General features: G+C 45.2%; 1 protein-coding gene across 1 annotated transcript in view; it reads right to left on the bottom strand.

Moving 5' to 3' along the window:
- LOC129864907 (dual specificity tyrosine-phosphorylation-regulated kinase 2) overlaps positions 1–20,390 on the bottom strand; it is a 501,483-nt gene that overhangs the window by 379,267 nt on the left and 101,826 nt on the right. The gene's annotated exons all lie outside the window — the stretch shown is intronic.

The following is a 20,390-nucleotide window of genomic DNA, read 5'->3' as shown; positions in this document are numbered from 1 at the left end:
GAAGATATTGGTTGCTATGGGACTTGTACTAAGGTTTAAACACCTGAAGCTCTAGGTTGCTATGGGAGTTGTTCTAAGGTCTAAATACCTAAAGCTCTGGGTTGCTATGGGAGTTGTACTAAGGTCTAAACACCTGAAGCTCTAGGTTGCTATGGGAGTTGTACTAAGGTCTAAACACCTGAAGCTCTAGGTTGCTATGGGAGTTGTACTAAGGTCTAAACACCTGAAGCTCTAGGTTGCTATGGGAGTTGTACTAAGGTCTAAACACCTGAAGCTCTAGGTTGCTATGGGAGTTGTTCTAAGGTCTAAATACCTGAAGCTCTGGGTTGCTATGGGAGTTGTACTAAGGTCTAAACACCTGAAGCTCTAGGTTGCTATGGGAGTTGTTCTAAGGTCTAAACGCCTGAAGCTCTAAGTTGCTATGGGAGTTGTTCTAAGGTTAAAATACCTGAAGCTCTAGGTTGCTATGGGAGTTGTTCTAAGGTCTAAACACCTGAAGCTCTAGGTTGCTATGGGACTTGTTCTAAGGTCAAAATACCTGAAGCTCTAGGTTGCTATGGGAGTTGTTCTAATTTCTAAACACCTGAAGCTCTAGGTTGCTATGTGAGTTGTACTAATTTCTAAATACCTGAAGCTCTAGGTTGCTATGGGAGTTGTTCTAATTTCTAAACACCTGAAGCTCTAGGTTGTTATGGGAATAGTTCTAAGGTCTAAACTCCTGAAGCTCTAGGTTGCTATGGGAGTTGTACTAAGGTCTAAACAGCTGAAGCTCTGGGTTGCTATGGGAGTTGTACTAAGGTCTAAACACCTGAAGATATTGGTTGCTATGGGACTTGTACTAAGGTTTAAACACCTGAAGCTTTAGGTTGCTATGGGAGTCATTCTAAGGTCGAAACAGCTGAAGCTCTGTGTTGCTATGGGAGTTGTACTAAGGTCTAAACACCTGAAGATATTGGTTGCTATGGGAGTTGTACTAATTTCTAAACACCTGAAGCTCTAGGTTGCTATGGGAGTTGTACTGAGGTCTAAACGCCTGAAGCTCTACGTTGCTATGGGAGTTGTACTAAGGTCTAAAAACCTGAAGTTATTGGTTGCTATGGGAGTTGTACTAATTTCTAAACACCTGAAGCTCTAGGTTGCTATGGGAGTTGTTCTGAGGTCTAAACGCCTGAAGCTCTACGTTGCTATGGGAGTTGTACTGAGGTCTAAACACCAGAAGCTCTGGGTTGCTATGGGAGTTGTTCTAAGGTCTAAACCCCTGAAGCTCTAGGTTGCTATGGGAGTTGTACTAAGGTCTAAACACCAGAAGCTCTGGGTTGCTATGGGAGTTGTTCTAAGGTCTAAACCCCTGAAGCTCTGTGTTGCTATGGGAGTTGTACTAAGGTCTAAACACCTGAAGATATTGGTTGCTATGGGACTTGTACTAAGGTTTAAACACCTGAAGCTTTAGGTTGCTATGGGAGTCATTCTAAGGTTGAAACAGCTGAAGCTCTGTGTTGCTATGGGAGTTGTTCTAAGGTCTAAATACCTGAAGATATTGGTTGCTATGGGACTTGTACTAAGGTTTAAACACCTGAAGCTCTAGGTTGCTATGGGAGTCATTCTAAGGTCGAAACAGCTGAAGCTCTGTGTTGCTATGGGAGTTGTACTAAGGTCGAAACACCTGAAGCTCTAGGTTGCTATGGGAGTTGTACTGAGGTCTAAACGCCTGAAGCTCTACGTTGCTATGGGAGTTGTTCTAAGGTCTAAACGCCTGAAGCTCTAGGTTGCAATGGGAGTTGTTCTAAGGTCTAAATACCTGAAGCTCTAGGTTGCTATAAGAGTTGTACTAAGGTCTAAACACCTGAAGCTCTAGGTTGCTATGGGAGTTGTACTGAGGTCTAAACACCAGAAGCTCTGGGTTGCTATGGGAGTTGTTCTAAGGTCTAAACACCTGAAGCTCTAGGTTGCTATGGGAGTTGTACTAAGGTCTAAACAGTATATTATGTGAGACTCCCAAATGGAACCCTATTCCCTATATAGTGCACTATTTTTGATATCCTGTCCAAAAGTAGTACACTATATAGGGAATAGGGAGCCATTGTAAGTCCATAGTATGTCCATGTGAAGTCCACAGAGGGACCTTTCAGATTCTACAGACCTTTCAATATCGTGCCGTCCAGCTAAGCTAAACGGTCAGGGGTTATGTCTGGGTTCTGTAGAGTAGACACCTTGCAGTACTCTGAGACCTGGGTTCTGTAGACACCTTGCAGTACTCTGAGACCTGGGTTCTGTAGAGTAGACACCTTGCAGTACTCTGAGTCCTGGGTTCTGTAGACACCTTACAGTACTCTGAGACCTGGGTTCTGTAGAGTAGACACCTTGTAGTACTCTGAGACCTGGGTTCTGTAGAGTAGACACCTTGTAGTACTCTGAGACCTGGGTTCTGTAGAGTAGACACCTTGCAGTACTCTGAGACCTGGGTTCTGTAGAGTAGACACCTTGCAGTACTCTGAGACCTGGGTTCTGTAGACACCTTGCAGTACTCTGAGACCTGGGTTCTGTAGAGTAGACACCTTGTAGTACTCTGAGACCTGGGTTCTGTAGACACCTTGCAGTACTCTGAGACCTGGGTTCTGTAGACACCTTGCAGTACTCTGAGACCTGGGTTCTGTAGACACCTTGCAGTACTCTGAGACCTGGTTTCTGTAGACACCTTGCAGTACTCTGAGACCTGGTTTCTGTAGAGTGGACACCTTGCAGTACTCTGAGGCCAGTTGCTTTACACTCACAATCCCCTTGACTGGCTGGGGCTGGAGTGTGTCCTCACCATGGTTGTGCAGCAGGCTGTCTATAATATAGTATATAGTATATAGTAATATAGTAATATAGTATATAAGTCTACATTCTCCCCCGCTGGTAATACTAGAAGTGGGAGATATACCTCTTTAAGGTATCTGTGACATACGGCTGTGTGTGGCATGCTTCCATGTTCCTGCACGTGTCACTTTACACTTCACATACCATTTGACCAGCTGACAAAGAGCCCAAGGTCAGAACTATAACAGAGAGAGAGAGACCGTGGGATACCGTGGGATATGCGCCAACAGCAACCTTGGGAAAATTCTCTGCATTATCATTAACAGCAGACTCGTACATTTCCTCAGTGAAAACAATGTACTGAGCAAATGTCAAATTGCCTTTTTATCAAATTATCGTACGACAGACCACGTATTCACCCTGCACACCCTAAATGACAAACAAATAAACCAAAACAAAGGCAAAGTCTTATCATGCTTTGTTGATTTCAAAAAGGCCTTTGACTCAATTTGGCATGAGGGTCTGCTATACAAATGATGGTCTGCTATTCATACGACATTATAAAATCCATGTACACAAACAACAAGTGCACGGTTAAAATTGGCAAAAAACACACACATTTCTTCCCACAGGGCCGTGGGGTGAGACAGGGATGCAGCTTAAGCCCCACCCTCTTCAACATATATATCAACAAATTGGCGAGGGCACTAGAACTGTCTGCAGCACCCGGTCTCACCCTACTAGAATCTGAAGTCAAATGTCTACTGTTTGCTGATGATCTGGTGCTTCTGTCACCAACCAAGGAGGGCCTACAGCAGCACCTAGATCTTCTGCACAGATTCTGTCAGACCTGGGCCCTGACAGTAAATCTCAGTAAGACCAAAATAATGGTGTTCCAAAAAAGATCCAGTCACCAGGACCACAAATTCCATCTAGACACCGTTGCTATAGAGCACACAAAAAACTATACATACCTCGGCCTAAACATCAGCACCACAGGTAACTTCCACAAAGCTAGGAACGATCTGAGAGACAAGGCAAGCAGGGCCTTCTATGCCATCAAAAGGAACATCAAATTCAACATACCAATTAGGATCTGGCTAAAAATACTTGAATCAGTTATAGAACCCATTGCCCTTTATGGTTGTGAGGTCTCACCAACCAAGAATTCAGAAAATGGGACAAACACCAAATTGAGACTCTGTACAATGTAGAACACCAAATAATGCATACAGAGCATAATTAGGCCGATACCCGCTAATTATCAACATCCAGAAAAGAGACGTTAAATTCTACAACCACCTAAAAGGAAGTGATTCCCAAACCTTCCATAACAAAGCCATCACCTACAGAGAGATGAACCTGGAGAAGAGTCCCCTAAGCAAGTTCACAAACACAAACAGACCCCACAGAGCCCAAGGAAAGCAACACAATTAGATGAGAAAACAAAAAGATTATTACTTGACACATTAGAAAGAATTAACAAAAAAACAGAGCAAACTAGAATGCTATTTGGCCCTAAACAGAGAGTACACAGTGGCAGAATACCTGACCACTGTGACTGACCCAAATTTAAGGAAAGCTTTGACTATGTACAGACTCAGTGAGCATAGCCTTGCTATTGAGAAAGGCCGCCGTAGGCAGACCTGGCTCTCAAGAGAAGACAGGCTATGTGCACACTGCCCACAAAATGAGGTGGAAACTGAGTTGCACTTCCTAACCTCCTGCCAAATGTATGACCATATTAGAGAGACATATTTCCCTCAGATCACACAGATCCACAAAGAATTGAAAAACAAATCCAATTTTGATAAACTCCCATATCTACTGGGTGAAATACCACAGTGTGACATCACAGCAGCAAGATTTGTGACCTGTTGCCACAAGAAAAGGGCAACCAGTGAAGAACAAACAGCATTGTAAATACAACCCATATTTATGTTAATTTATCTTCCCTTTTGTACTTTAACTATGTGCACATCATTACAACACTGTATATAGACATAATATGACATTTGTAATGTCTTTATTTTTTTGGAACTTCTGTGAGTGTTACTGCTCATTTTTATTGTATATTTCACCTTTGTTTATTTCCTACTTTACTTGCTTTGGCAATGTTAACACCTGTTTCCCATGCCAATAAAGCCATTTGAATTGAATTGAGAGAGAGAGAGATAGAGAGGGAGAGAGGCCTGTGTCTGTAACCCCTAAATATAGCCCCATCATCTGTTATATGGCAGGGACCAGTGTATGGGAACCTCTGGTCCATATCAACATATCAACTGGTACATGTGAGGTTTTATATGATGTGGACAACAGCTCAACACCATCTATAGAAATGGAAGGCAGTTTGGGATAGAGGAAATTCAACCACAGATTCTTTCAGAGCGCTGGCCTGGGTCTCAGATTGAATTAGAGCTGTCCAACTTCGCTGGGTAGATTTAGAATAACTAGTTTAGTGCCAGAGAGAGAGGAGAGAAGAGAAGAAGAGAGGGAGGAGAGAAGAGAAGAAGAGAGGGACGAGAGAAGAAGACAGGGACGAGAGAAGAAGAGAGGGACGAGAGAAGAAGACAGGGACGAGAGAAGAAGAGAGGGACGAGAGAAGAAGAGAGAGAGGAGAAAAGAAGAGAGAGAGAAGAAAATAAGAGAGAGAGGAGAAAAGAAGAGAGAGAGGAGAAAAGAAGAGAGAGAGGAGAGAAGAGAGAGAGAGGAGAGAAGAAGAGAGAAAGGAGAGAAGAAGAGAGGGAGGAGAGAAGAAGAGAGAGAGGAGAGAAGAAGAGAGGGAGGAGAGAAGAAGAGAGGGACGAAAGAAGAAGAGAGGGACGAAAGAAGAAGAGAGGGAGGAGAGAAGAGAGGGAGGAGAGAAGAAGAGGGAGGAGAGAAGAAGAGGGGGAGGAGAGAAGAAGAGAGAAAGGAGAGAAGAAGAGAGGGAGGAGAGAAGAAGAGAGAGAGGAGAGAAGAAGAGAGGGAGGAGAGAAGAAGAGAGGGACGAAAGAAGAAGAGAGGGAGGAGAGAAGAAGAGAGGGACGAAAGAAGAAGAGAGAGAGGAGAGAAGAAGAGAGGGAGGAGAGAAGAAGAGAGGGACGAAAGAAGAAGAGAGGGAGGAGAGAAGAAGAGAGGGAGGAGAGAAGAAGAGAGGGAGGAGAGAAGAAGAGAGAGAGGAGAGAAGAAGAGAAGGAGGAGAGAAGAAGAGAAGGAGGAGAGAAGAAGAGAGAGAGGAGAGAAGAAGAGAGAGAGGAGAGAAGAGAGAGGGAGGAGAGAAGAAGAGAGAGAGGAGAGAAGAAGAGAGAGAGGAGAGAAGAAGAGAAGGAGGAGAGAAGAAGAGAAGGAGGAGAGAAGAAGAGAGAGAGGAGAGAAGAAGAGAGAGAGGAGAGAAGAAGAGAGGGAGGAGAGAAGAAGAGAGAGAGGAGAGAAGAGAGAGAGATGAGAGAAGAAGAGAGGGAGGAGAGAAGAAGAGAGAGAGGAGAGAAGAGAGAGAGAGGAGAGAAGAAGAGAGGGAGGAGAGAAGAAGAGAAAGAGGAGAGAAGAAGAGAGGGAGGAGAGAAGAAGAGAGGGACGAAAGAAGAAGAGAGAGAGGAGAGAAGAAGAGAGGGAGGAGAGAAGAAGAGAGAGAGGAGAAAAGAAGAGAGAGAGGAGAGAAGAAGAGAGAGAGGAGAGAAGAAGAGAGAGAGGAGAGAAGAAGAGACGGAGGAGAGAAGAAGAGACGGAGGAGAGAAGAAGAGAGGCAGTAAAAAAGAGGATCAGATCAGGACTGCTTTAGAAAGAGGAGAGGGATCAGATCAGGACTGCTTTAGAAAGAGCAGAGGGATCAGATCAGAACTGCTTTAGCAGTGACAGCGTCAGAAAGCCTGTGCTTGTCAGAAAGGATCAGTGTCTCTCCTCGACTCTCCTCTCCACAGACACAGCTCCGTCCCAGACAGACAGGCTCTATTACCTATACACTGGAGTTGTCTACATTCACATATGCTTTTTTATCATAGACAGAGTTGAACACTTTGGCTATATAATAGTACAAACATGTCTGATGCTTTGTGTGAGAGATGTCTGTCCGAGCTCTAAGATTGTCCCATCTCTCTGACCCTGTCTCCATGTTGTGGTATGGTCCCATCTCTCTGACCCTGTCTTCATGTTGTGGTCTGGTCCCATCTCTCTGACCCTGTCTTTATGTTGTGGTCTGGTCCCATCTCTCTGACCCTGTCTTCATGTTGTGGTCTGGTCCCATCTCTCTGACCCTGTCTTTATGTTGTGGTCTGGTCCCATCTCTCTGACCCTGTCTTCATGTTGTGGTCTGGTCCCATCTCTCTGACCCTGTCTTTATGTTGTGGTCTGGTCCCATCTCTCTGACCCTGTCTTCACGTTGTGGTCTGGTCCCATCTCTCTGACCCTGTCTTTATGTTGTGGTCTGGTCCCATCTCTCTGACCCTGTCTTCATGTTGTGGTCTGGTCCCATCTACTGACCCTGTCTTCATGTTGTGGTCTGGTCCCATCTCTCTGACCCTGTCTTCACGTTGTGGTCTGGTCCCATCTCTCTGACCCTGTCTTCATGCTGTGGTCTGGTCCCATCTCTCTGACCCTGTCTTCATGTTGTGGTCTGGTCCCATCTCTCTGACCCTGTCTTCGTGTTGTGGTCTGGTCCCATCTCTCTGACCCTGTCTTCATGTTGTGGTCTGGTCCCATCTCTCTGACCCTGTCTTTATGTTGTGGTCTGGTCCCATCTCTCTGACCCTGTCTTCATGTTGTGGTCTGGTCCCATCTCTCTGACCCTGTCTTCATGCTGTGGTCTGGTCCCATCTATCTGACCCTGTCTTCATGCTGTGGTCTGGTCCCATCTCTCTGACCCTGTCTTCATGTTGTGGTCTGGTCCCATCTCTCTGACCCTGTCTTCATGTTGTGGTCTGGTCCCATCTCTCTGACCCTGTCTCCATGTGGTGGTCTGGTCCCATCTCTCTGACCCTGTCTTCATGTTGTGGTCTGGTCCCATCTCTCTGACCCTGTCTTCACGTTGTGGTCTGGTCCCATCTCTCTGACCCTGTCTTCATGTTGTGGTCTGGTCCCATCTCTCTGACCCTGTCTTCATGTTGTGGTCTGGTCCCATCTCTCTGACCCTGTCTTCATGTTGTGGTCTGGTCCCATCTCTCTGACCCTGTCTTCACGTTGTGGTCTGGTCCCATCTCTCTGACCGTGTCTTCACGTTGTGGTCTGGTCCCATCTCTCTGACCCTGTCTTCACGTTGTGGTCTGGTCCCATCTCTCTGACCCTGTCTTCACGTTGTGGTCTGGTCCCATCTCTCTGACCCTGTCTTCATGTTGTGGTCTGGTCCCATCTCTCTGACCCTGTCTCCATGTTGTGGTCTGGTCCCATCTCTCTGACCCTGTCTTCATGTTGTGGTCTGGTCCCATCTCTCTGACCCTGTCTTCATATTGTGGTCTGGTCCCATCTCTCTGACCCTGCCTTCATGTTGTGGTCTGGTCCCATCTCTCTGACCCTGTCTTCATGTTGTGGTCTGGTCCCATCTCTCTGACCCTGTCTTCATGTTGTGGTCTGGTCCCATCTCTCTGACCCTGTCTTTATGTTGTGGTCTGGTCCCATCTCTCTGACCCTGTCTTCATGTTGTGGTCTGGTCCCATCTCTCTGACCCTGTCTTTATGTTGTGGTCTGGTCCCATCTCTCTGACCTGTCTTTATGTTGTGGTCTGGTCCCATCTCTCTGACCCTGTCTTCATGTTGTGGTCTGGTCCCATCTCTCTGACCCTGTCTTCACGTTGTGGTCTGGTCCCATCTCTCTGACCGTGTCTTCACGTTGTGGTCTGGTCCCATCTCTCTGACCCTGTCTTCATGTTGTGGTCTGGTCCCATCTCTCTGACCCTGTCTTCACGTTGTGGTCTGGTCCCATCTCTCTGACCCTGTCTTCATGTTGTGGTCTGGTCCCATCTCTCTGACCCTGTCTTCATGTTGTGGTCTGGTCCCATCTCTCTGACCCTGCCTTCATGTTGTGGTCTGGTCCCATCTCTCTGACCCTGTCTTCATGTTGTGGTCTGGTCCCATCTCTCTGACCCTGTCTTCATGTTGTGGTCTGGTCCCATCTCTCTGACCCTGTCTTCATGTTGTGGTCTGGTCCCATCTCAACCAGACCACCATGTTTTCTGCTCTATATCCCTGATGCATTTCACCTCTATACACCATATGTTATGTGAAATATAGGGTCTGAACTTTATGAGTATGAAATCCCTGCTATCTTATCAAGTCCCCACCAACACACCGACCCACCTGATGTCCTGTTTCTGACTCTCAGATGTTGGCTCAACGTCATCAGACGCAGGGGAAGAGGGAGGCTTTGGCCATGATGACAAGCCAGGCGGCTATACAGGGAAACGTCATACTGCATCAAACTGTATAGGCTCTTCTCTAGAATGGCCACATACAGGGAAACATCCTACTGCATCAAACTGTATAGGCTCTTCTCTAGAATGGCCACATACAGGGAAACGTCCTACTGCATCAAACTCTCATAGTAACCATCCATCTATAGGCTCTTCTCTAGAATGGCCACATACAGGGAAACGTCCTACTGCATCAAACTCTCATAGTAACCATCCATCTATAGGCTCTTCTCTAGAATGGCCACATACAGGGAAACATCCTACTGCATCAAACTCTCATAGTAACCATCCATCTATAGGCTCTTCTCTAGAATGGCCACATACAGGGAAACGTCATACTGTATCAAACTCTCATAGTAACCATCCATCTATAGGCTCTTCTCTAGAATGGCCACATACATGGTGTCTCAGATCCCTAACGCTACTGTATAGGGAAACGGGTGCCATTTTGAACTTACACCTGGTGCAGGATCAGGTCGTACGACTGCTGTACAATGCATTTGTTTTGATGGTTGTTACAGAGGTTAATGTCTTCAGTCTTCAACATGTCTCTCTGTCCAGCTGCTAGTCATTATCATCCAACTTAAGTCCTAGAGTTATTACCTTTTTAGTTTCCTATCAATGACCTTCTCTCTCTCCACCACACAGTCCCACTGACTGTCTGACAACGTGTCTAATGTCCTCCAGTCTGTAGACCCAGCAACAGATTATTTCTGTATTTGGTATTTTGGTATTTTATTAGGATCCCCATTAGCTGTTGCAAAAGCAGCAGCTACTCTTCCTGGGGTCCACACAGAACACAAAACACAGAACATGAATCATAATACAGAACACAGAACACAGAACACAAAACAGAATACAGAAACGTGAATAAACAAGAACAGCTCAAGGACAGAACTACATACTGTCCATTTAAAACGTCACACATAGTTTACATATCAATACACACAAAATATCTAGGTCAAATAGGGGAGAGGTGTTGCTTTACCTGTTTATTAAAACCAGGTTTGCTGTTCACTAGAGCAATCTGAGATGGAAGGGAGTTCCATGCAATAATGCCTCTGTATAATACTGTACACTTTCTTACATTTCTTCTGGATTTGGGGACTGTGAAAGACCTGATTAATCAATCAAATGTATTTATAAAGCCCTTCTTACATCAGCTGATGTCGCAAAGTGCTGTACAGACACCCAGCCTAAAACCCTAAACAGCAAGCAATGCAGGTGTAGAAGCACGGTGGCTAGGAAAAACTCCCTAGAAAGGCCAAAACCTAGGAAGAAACCTAGAGAGGAACCAGGCTATGAGGGGTGGCCAGTCCTCTTCTGGCTGTGCCGGGTGGAGATTATAACAGAACATGGCCAAGATGTTCAAATGTTCATAAATGACCAGCAGGGTCAAATAATAATAATCCCAGTAGTTGTCGAGGGTGCAACAGGTCAGCACCTCAGGAGTAAATGTCAGTTGGCTTTTCATAGCCGATCATTCAGAGTATCTCTACCGCTCCTGATTACAATGAACAGCAAGACGTGCCGCTCTGTTCTGGGCCAGCTGCAGTTTAACTAGGTCTTTCTTTGCAACACTGGACCACATTACTGGACAATAATCCAGATAAGACAAAACTAGAGCCTGCAGGACTTGCTTTTTTTTTTTTGCATAACGAACAGAAAAGCATTCCATCCCTGACAGCTGTCCGCCCCCCCCCCAGAAACCCCTGTCCTGTCCTGGAGAAGGGAGAAGGATCCGCACAGGGATCCAGGACAGATGGTCTCACGAGCCCGACGTACAGACAGCCTCGTGGGGGAGGAATGGAGGGGTGGAGGAGCTGGAACAAAGTTGAGAGTCTGTGAGGAAAGAACACGGAACTCGACAGAACACGGAACTCGACAGAACGCGGAACTCGACAGAACGCGGAACTCGGCAGAACGCGGAACTCGACAGAACACGGAACTCGACAGAACACGGAACTCGGCAGAACGCGGAACTCGGCAGAACGCGGAACTCGACAGAACACGGAACTCGACAGAACACGGAACTCGACAGAACACGGAACTCGGCAGAACGCGGAACTCGGCAGAACGCGGAACTCGACAGAACGCGGAACTCGACAGAACGCGGAACTCGGCAGAACGCGGAACTCGACAGAACGCGGAACTCGGCAGAACGCGGAACTCGGCAGAACGCGGAACTCGGCAGAACGCGGAACTCGACAGAACGCGGAACTCGACAGAACGCGGAACTCGACAGAACGCGGAACTCGGCAGAACGCGGAACTCGGCAGCCATCTTGTATCGCAGCAGGCAGGGGGCAACATAAGGGGTGCATCCTAAATGGCACCCTATACCCTATGGACCCTGATCAAACGTAGAGAACTATGTAGAGGAATAGGATGCCATTTGGGACAGATCCAAGGAGTGGCGGACACCGCAGGCCACTTGGGTTTCATTCCCAGGAGAGCAGGGATCTCTGGGATGCGGACGGTGGGAGCGGCCTGCCTTCATGGAAGCCAAGGTCCTGACTGAGGTGTTTAATACTCTAAGTGACAGGACGTTAAATAACGCCAGGAGGACAGACTGGGTCCTGGGACCACTGGCTATCACATGTACGCACAGCTGGGTTATATAACGCCGACCCGCCACCACAGTTGGGTTATATAACGCCGACCCGCCACCACAGTTGGGTTATATAACGCCGACCCTCCACCACAGTTGGGTTATATAACGCCGACCCTCCACCACAGTTGGGTTATATAACGAGAAAACAAGTATCCCCTTCCATAGTGTTGTGATGACATCAGTATCAAATACATGTATGACGTGACACATACTATACGACTGGGATAGAGAGTTAACCTGAGGAGACAGATGTCATACTATACGACTGGGATAGAGAGTTAACCTGAGGAGACAGATGTCATTATATATGACTGGGATAGAGAGTTAACCTGAGGAGACAGATGTCATTATATACGACTGGGATAGAGAGTTAACCTGAGGAGACAGATGTCATTATATACGACTGGGATAGAGAGTTAACCTGAGGAGACAGATGTCATTATATGACTGGAATAGAGAGTTAACCCGAGGAGACAGATGTCATACTATACGACTGGGATAGAGAGTTAACCTGAGGAGACAGATGTCATTATATACGACTGGGATAGAGAGTTAACCTGAGGAGACAGATGTCATTATATACGACTGGGATAGAGAGTTAACCTGAGGAGACAGATGTCATTATATGACTGGAATAGAGAGTTAACCCGAGGAGACAGATGTCATACTATACGACTGGGATAGAGAGTTAACCTGAGGAGACAGATGTCATTATATGACTGGGATAGAGAGTTAACCTGAGGAGACAGATGTCATTATATACGACTGGGATAGAGAGTTAACCTGAGGAGACAGATGACATTATATACGACTGGGATAGAGAGTTAACCTGAGGAGACAGATGTCATTATATACGACTGGGATAGAGAGTTAACCCGAGGAGATAGATGTCATTATATACGACTGGGATAGAGAGTTAACCTGAGGAGACAGATGACATTATATACGACTGGGATAGAGAGTTAACCTGAGGAGATAGATGTCATTATATACGACTGGGATAGAGAGTTAACCCGAGGAGATAGATGTCATTATATACGACTGGGATAGAGAGTTAACCTGAGGAGACAGATGACATTATATACGACTGGGATAGAGAGTTAACCTGAGGAGACAGATGTCATTATATACGACTGGGATAGAGAGTTAACCCGAAGAGACAGATGTCATTATATGACTGGGATAGAGAGTTAACCTGAGGAGACAGATGTCATTATATACGACTGGGATAGAGAGTTAACCTGAGGAGATAGATGTCATTATATACGACTGGGATAGAGAGTTAACCTGAGGAGACAGATGTCATTATATACGACTGGGATAGAGAGTTAACCCGAAGAGACAGATGTCATTATATACGACTGGGATAGAGAGTTAACCTGAGGAGACAGATGTCATTATATACGACTGGGATAGAGAGTTAACCTGAGGAGACAGATGTCATTATATACGACTGGGATAGAGAGTTAACCTGAGGAGATAGATGTCATTATATACGACTGGGATAGAGAGTTAACCTGAGGAGACAGATGTCATTATATACGACTGGGATAGAGAGTTAACCTGAGGAGACAGATGACATTATATACGACTGGAATAGAGAGTTAACCTGAGGAGACAGATGTCATTATATACGACTGGGATAGAGAGTTAACCCGAGGAGATAGATGTCATTATATACGACTGGGATAGAGAGTTAACCCGAGGAGACAGATGTCATTACATGACTGGGATAGAGAGTTAACCTGAGGAGACAGATGTCATACTATACGACTGGGATAGAGAGTTAACCTGAGGAGACAGATGTCATTATATACGACTGGGATAGAGAGTTAACCTGAGGAGACAGATGTCATTATATACGACTGGGATAGAGAGTTAACCTGACAAGACAGATGTCATTATATACGACTGGGATAGAGAGTTAACCTGAGGAGACAGATGTCATTATATGACTGGGATAGAGAGTTAACCTGAGGAGACAGATGTCATTATATACGACTGGGATAGAGAGTTAACCTGAGTAGACAGATGACATTATATACGACTGGGATAGAGAGGAGAGAGTTAACCTGAGGAGACAGAAGTCATAATATACGACTGGGATAGAGAGTTAACCTGAGGAGATAGATGTCATTATATACGACTGGGATAGAGAGTTAACCTGAGGAGACAGATGTCATTATATACGACTGGGATAGAGAGTTAACCTGAGGAGACAGATGACATTATATACGACTGGGATAGAGAGTTAACCTGAGGAGACAGATGTCATTATATACGACTGGGATAGAGAGTTAACCCGAAGAGACAGATGTCATTATATGACTGGGATAGAGAGTTAACCCGAGGAGACAGATGTCATTATATACGACTGGGATAGAGAGTTAACCTGAGGAGATAGATGTCATTATATACGACTGGGATAGAGAGTTAACCCGAGGAGATAGATGTCATTATATACGACTGGGATAGAGAGTTAACCTGAGGAGACAGATGACATTATATACGACTGGGATAGAGAGTTAACCTGAGGAGATAGATGTCATTATATACGACTGGGATAGAGAGTTAACCCGAGGAGATAGATGTCATTATATACGACTGGGATAGAGAGTTAACCTGAGGAGACAGATGACATTATATACGACTGGGATAGAGAGTTAACCTGAGGAGACAGATGTCATTATATACGACTGGGATAGAGAGTTAACCCGAAGAGACAGATGTCATTATATGACTGGGATAGAGAGTTAACCTGAGGAGACAGATGTCATTATATACGACTGGGATAGAGAGTTAACCTGAGGAGATAGATGTCATTATATACGACTGGGATAGAGAGTTAACCTGAGGAGACAGATGTCATTATATACGACTGGGATAGAGAGTTAACCCGAAGAGACAGATGTCATTATATACGACTGGGATAGAGAGTTAACCTGAGGAGACAGATGTCATTATATACGACTGGGATAGAGAGTTAACCTGAGGAGACAGATGTCATTATATACGACTGGGATAGAGAGTTAACCTGAGGAGATAGATGTCATTATATACGACTGGGATAGAGAGTTAACCTGAGGAGACAGATGTCATTATATACGACTGGGATAGAGAGTTAACCTGAGGAGACAGATGACATTATATACGACTGGGATAGAGAGTTAACCTGAGGAGACAGATGTCATTATATACGACTGGGATAGAGAGTTAACCCGAGGAGATAGATGTCATTATATACGACTGGGATAGAGAGTTAACCTGAGGAGACAGATGACATTATATACGACTGGGATAGAGAGTTAACCTGAGGAGACAGATGACATTATATACGACTGGGATAGAGACTTAACCCGAGGAGACAGATGTCATTACATGACTGGGATAGAGAGTTAACCTGAGGAGACAGATGTCATACTATACGACTGGGATAGAGAGTTAACCTGAGGAGACAGATGTCATACTATACGACTGGGATAGAGAGTTAACCTGAGGAGACAGATGTCATTATATACGACTGGGATAGAGAGTTAACCTGAGGAGACAGATGTCATTATATACGACTGGGATAGAGAGTTAACCGAGGAGACAGATGTCATTATATACGACTGGGATAGAGAGTTAACCTGAGGAGACAGATGTCATTATATACGACTGGGATAGAGAGTTAACCTGAGGAGACAGATGTCATTATATACGACTGGGATAGAGAGTTAACCTGAGGAGACAGATGTCATTATATACGACTGGGATAGAGAGTTAACCTGAGGAGACAGATGTCATTATATACGACTGGGATAGAGAGTTAACCTGAGGAGACAGATGTCATTACATGACTGGGATAGAGAGTTAACCTGAGGAGACAGATGTCATACTATACGACTGGGATAGAGAGTTAACCTGAGGAGACAGATGTCATACTATACGACTGGGATAGAGAGTTAACCTGAGGAGACAGATGTCATTATATACGACTGGGATAGAGAGTTAACCTGAGGAGACAGATGTCATTATATACGACTGGGATAGAGAGTTAACCGAGGAGACAGATGTCATTATATACGACTGGGATAGAGAGTTAACCTGAGGAGACAGATGTCATTATATACGACTGGGATAGAGAGTTAACCTGAGGAGACAGATGTCATTATATACGACTGGGATAGAGAGTTAACCTGAGGAGACAGATGTCATTACATGACTGGGATAGAGAGTTAACCTGAGGAGACAGATGTCATTACATGACTGGGATAGAGAGTTAACCTGAGGAGACAGATGTCATACTCAAAGATTATGTTTGAAAAAAAAATAATAAAAAATAATTTCTGATGCATACACACAAAGGCCTTCGATATCTCCTGTCAGCAGAACATGTTTAATGTCAGATAAACATAGAATAGCCTGTATATTTTTTTTTATAACCTAACTAGCTAAACCAGCCTATGGTATGAAAAGACAATATGCATTAAAGAATATAGCTGAGGATCCGGCTACAGTGCAATACTCTCTTAGATAGCTCACAGTTTTCATTAATCACAGAATGATGAATTCTGCTTTGCTCTCCGCCCGCATCAGAACACCTTTTATCAATACGAGGGAGTCAGCAGAAAAAGCTGCTCACCATTTTTATAACAGGCCAAGCATGCTTTCCAAATGGCACCCTATATTTCCTTTGTAGTGCACTAATAAGGGACTAGGTCCCAACAGGGCTCTGGTCAAGAGCAGTGCACTACATCTAATCAAATTGCATTAGTCACATGCGCCGAATACAACAGGTGTAGTAGACCTTACAGTGAAATGCTGAATACAACAGGTGTAGTAGACCTTACAGTGAAATGCTTACTTACGAGCCGCTAGCCAACAATGCAGTTTAAAAAATAAATACAAATAAAAATAACAATAAGAATTAAAAGTAACAAGTAATTAAAGAGCAGCAGTAAAATAACAATAGCGAGACATTATACAGGGGGGTACCGGTACAGAGTCAATGTGCGGGGGCACCGGTTAGTCGAGATAATTGAGGTAATATGTACATGTAGGTAGAGTTATCTAAGTGACTGTGCATAGATAATAACAACAGAGACTAGCAGCGGTGTAAAAGAGAGAGGGGGGGGGGGATGCAAATAGTCTGGGTAGCCATTTGATTAGATGTTCAGGAGTCTTATGGCTTGGGGGTAGAAGCTGTTTAGAAACCTCTTGGACCTAGACTTGGCGCTCCGGTACCGCTTGCCGTGCGGTAGCAGAGAGAGCAGTCTATGACTAGGGTGGCTGGAGTATTTGACAATTTTCAGGGCCTTCCTCTGACACCGCCTGGTATAGAGGTCCTGGGTGGCAGGGAGCTTGGCCCCAGTGATGTACTGGGTCGTACGCAGTACCCTCTGTAGGACCTTGTGGTCGGAGGCCGAGCAGTAGCCATACCAGGCAGTGATGTAACCAGTCAGGATGCTCTCGATGGTGCAGTTGTAGAACCTTTCTAGGATCTGAGGACCCATGACACATTTTTTCAGTCTCCTGAGGTGGAATAGGTTTTGTCATGACCTCTTCACGACTGTCTTGGAGTGCTTGGATCATGTTAGTTTGTTGGTGATGTGGACGCCAAGGAAATTGAAGCTCTCAACCTGCTCCACTACAGCCCCGCCGATGAGAATGAGGTCGTGCTCGGTCCTCTTTTTCCTGTAGTCCACAATCATCTCTTTTGTCTTGATCACGTTGAGGGAGAGGTTGTTGTCCTGGCACCTCACAACCAGGTCTCTGACCTCCTCCCAATAGGCTGTCTCGTTGTTGTCGGTGATCAGGCCTACCACTGTTGTGTCATCGGCAAACTTAATGATGGTGTTGGAGTCGTGCCTGGCCAGGATCCAGTTGCAGAGGGAGGTGTTTAGTCCCAGGGTCCTTAGCTTAGTGATGAGCTTTGGGGGTACTATGGTGTTGAACGCTGAGCTGTAGTCAATGAACAGCATTCTCACATAGGTGTTCCTTTTGTCCAGGTGGGAAAGAGCAGTGTGGAGTGCAATAGAGATTGCATCATCTGTGGATCTGTTAGGGTGGTATGCAAATTGGAGTGGGTCTAGCGTTTCTGGGATAATGGTGTTGAGCCTTTCAAAGCACTTCATGGCTACAGACATGAGTGCTACGGGTCAGTAGTCTATTAGGCAGGTTACCTTAGTGTTCTTGGGCACAGGGACTATGGTGGTCTGCTTAAAACATGTTGGTATTACAGACTCGGACAGGGAGAGGTTGAAAATGTCAGTGAAGACACTTGCCAGTTGGTCAGCACATGCTCGCAGTACACGTCTTGGTAATCCGTCTGGCCCTGCGGCCTTGTGAATGTTGACCTGTTTAAAGGTCTTACTCGCATCGGTCTTACTCACTTCCGGAACAGCTGGTGCTCTCATGCATGTTTCAGTGTTATTTGCCTTGAAGCGAGCATGGAAGTAATTTAGCTCGTCTGGTAGGCTTGTGTCTCTGGGCAGCTCTCAGCTGTGCTTGCCTTTGTAGTCTGTAATGGTTTACAAGCCCTGCCACATCCGACGAGAATCACAGCCGGTGTAGTACATATCGATATTAGTCCTGTATTTACGCTTTGCCTGTTTGATGATTCGTCGGAGGACATAGCGGGATTTCTTATAAGCTTCCTGGTTAGAGTCCCGCTCCTTGAAAGTGGCAGCTCTAGCCTTTAGCTCGATGCAGATGTTGCCTGTAATCCATTGCTTCTGGTTGGGGTATATACTGTATATACGGTCACCGTGGGGACGACGTCATCAATGCACTTATTGATGAAGCCTGCATCTGCTTCATCTAACTTTTTAATTGATCGAGTCACTGTTGCTTCCTGCTTTAATTTTTGCTTGTAAGCAGGAATCAGGAGGATAGAATTATGGTCAGCTTTGCCAAATGGAGGGCGAGGTAAAGCTTTGTATGCGTCTCTGTGTGTGGAGTAAAGGTGATCTAGAGGTTTTTTTCCCTCCGGTTGCACATTTAACATGCTGATAAAAATTTGGTAAGACCGATTTAAGTTTCCCTGCATTAAAGTCCCCGGCCACTAGGAGCGCCGCCTCTGGGTGAGCGTTTTCCTGTTTGCTTATGGCGGAATACAGCTCATTGAGTGTGGTCTTACTGCCAGCATCGGTCTGTGGTGGTATCTAGACAGCTACGAAAAATACAGATGAAACCTCTCTAGGTAGATAGTGCGGTCTACAGCTTACCACCAGACATAGGGAATAGGGTGCCATTTGGGACAGATTCCCAGCTCTGTTCTATGGTTCTATTTCCTATTTCTGCTGTACCTTCCACTAGGCCCTGGTCTTGTGTGGTGTTAAAAACAGAATGTATTGATCGATGACAGCATGTCAATAGTGGAGCAACAAGATCCAGTACAGTTATCGATCGATGCCATTTACTCCCTGCATGTGGAGAGTAGTTCAATACTAGAGATGAAACCATAGCTGTTGCATCACAACCTCATGATCAGTTTACTACTGAACTATCACAACCTCATGATCAGTTTACTACTGTAGTATCACAACCTCATGATCAGTTTACTACTGTAGTATCACAACCTCATGATCAGTTTACTACTGTAGCATCACAACCTCATGATCAGTTTACTACTGTAGTATCACAACCTCATGATCAGTTTACTACTGTAGTATCACAACCTCATGATCAGTTTACTACTGTAGTATCACAACCTCATGATCAGTTTACTACTGTAGCATCACAACCTCATGATCAGTTTACTACTGTAGCATCACAACCTCATGATCAGTTTACTACTGTAGCATCACAACCTCATGATCAGTTTACTACTGTAGTATCACAACCTCATGATCAGTTTACTACTGTAGTATCACAACCTCATGATCAGTTTACTACTGTAGCATCACAACCTCATGATCAGTTTACTACTGTAGCATCACAACTTCATGATCAGTTTACTACTGTAGCATCACAACCTCATGATCAGTTTACTACTGTAGCATCACAACCTCATGATCAGTTTACTACTGTAGTATCACAACCTCATGATCAGTTTACTACTGTAGCATCACAACCTCATGATCAGTTTACTACTGTAGTATCACAAATGTGTTCACAAATTGCACCCTATTCCCTATTTAGTGCACTTGAGAATAGGTTGCCATTTGGAACACATCCAGGTGTATTCATTACGTTTCTACCCGTGTGAATGCAATGTACCTGCACTCTCTCCAGGTGACACATTTTAATGAGACATCATTTTCAGCCTCTCCCCTACCTCAGCAGGTCTGGCCAGGTGATAGCTGCATGCCTGTGTGATGTGAGTCACTCCTTCTGTATCGGATTAGCCTCTCTGCTAATCGGATTAGTAACAGGGTTGAGTCTCTCTGCTCCTTGCAATGACACAGCTAAAAACGGCCTGAAGGAGGGGAACCCGTGACGTCAGGTGGAGGAAATGTGCCATCCAACGGGTGGAGACACCGGTCGGAGAGATGATACCGGTCGGTCGTCAGGAAGATCTTGTTACTGATGTCGTGGCTATTCAAGGTTAGGTTTACCCCAGTCAAACACCCTCCAATCAAATCAAATCGGTCACATGCACATATTTAGCCGATGG

Source organism: Salvelinus fontinalis, chromosome 11 (assembly GCF_029448725.1).
Source record: "Salvelinus fontinalis isolate EN_2023a chromosome 11, ASM2944872v1, whole genome shotgun sequence".
Lineage (NCBI taxonomy): Eukaryota > Metazoa > Chordata > Actinopteri > Salmoniformes > Salmonidae > Salvelinus > Salvelinus fontinalis.
Note: the sequence above shows the minus strand (reverse complement) of the source record. Positions and strands in the feature narration are given on the sequence as shown.